General features: G+C 71.6%; 1 protein-coding gene across 1 annotated transcript in view; it reads right to left on the reverse strand.

Moving 5' to 3' along the window:
* LOC113214766 (neural-cadherin) overlaps positions 1 to 566 on the reverse strand; it is a 78,818-nt gene extending 78,252 nt beyond the window's left edge. The window contains exon 1 of the mRNA XM_052268125.1: positions 43 to 566. The gene's annotated coding sequence lies outside the window, so the exon portion shown is untranslated. The remainder of the gene's footprint in view (positions 1 to 42) is intronic.
* Positions 567 to 1,016: the final 450 nt, after the last annotated feature.

Consider the following 1,016-nt stretch of genomic DNA (forward strand, 5'->3'; position numbering starts at 1 on the left):
TGGGCGGAGGGTGCGAGGCGCGGGGTGGTGGGCGGGGCGTACCTCTCGTTCAAAGGCACGGAGCGGCAGATCCAGCGACGTAATCCCAATAAATTCCGTAAAGGTCTTTGGACGCCGTTTCGTTTTCCTCGTGATGAGGACACACACACGCGTGAACTCGCGCTCGCGTGCCGCACGGGGAGGGGTGGTCCCCTCGCCAGCTCTCGTCGGAGAGAGGCTACACGAGCGTGGGGTAGCTGCGGGCCCGGGCGGCGCGGGGTTGCCTTGCCTGCGCTCGATCCTACCGGCCCGGCAGACCAGACTCCACTGCCGACGGGCCGACGCCGCGCCGCGCCGACGCCGAAGGACTTGGACGCGGACCCGAGCCGGAGCCGAAGCTTGAGCCGAGCAAGGGGAGCAGGGAGTCGCGCCGACGGGCCGACGCTCCGCTCGCGGCTGCGCCGCCAGTCGGGTCGTCCGCGGTCGTGGCTGCCAGCCTCGTCCGGGCGGTCGCTTCGCGGGGCAGAAGGGCGGACGTCGAACAACTGAAGTACGGCGGGCCAACGGCGCCGCGCGCTGTAGGACTCTACCGCGCGCCTGCGCAGGCCCTCCCCGCCCTCCCCCCGGCCCTGCGGCCGAGAGCTGCCAGCCGGGCTGGCCGCCCGGAATGTGTTCGGCTCCACGGGCGCCCGTCCCGCGCCCGCGAGGAGGCGAAGGCGAGGAGGGAGGGCCACTACCGTGCGCGCGGGCCGACGGCGAGGGCGCGTCGCGGCCGCGAGCTGGAGGCTGGGTGCCCTGCCGTTCCGCCGCGGGCCGCGGGCTCCGGCTCCAGTTCGACCGACGAGGGGCACTTCTGTCTCCTGCTAGCGAGATCGCAGTTGGCTCCGCCGGGTGGGACTTCCATTCATTCGCCATATACTTTGTCGGACCGCCTCACCCTCATCGCTCGAGCGTCCCGCCGCCGCCCCTCACACATCGGATCGATTATGGCCATCCTATCCTCCTAGCCAATCGCCGATCACCCTCTCCCCCCCCCC

This window comes from Frankliniella occidentalis, unplaced genomic scaffold (assembly GCF_000697945.3).
Source record: "Frankliniella occidentalis isolate FOCC.00 unplaced genomic scaffold, Focc_3.1 Scaffold64, whole genome shotgun sequence".
Lineage (NCBI taxonomy): Eukaryota > Metazoa > Arthropoda > Insecta > Thysanoptera > Thripidae > Frankliniella > Frankliniella occidentalis.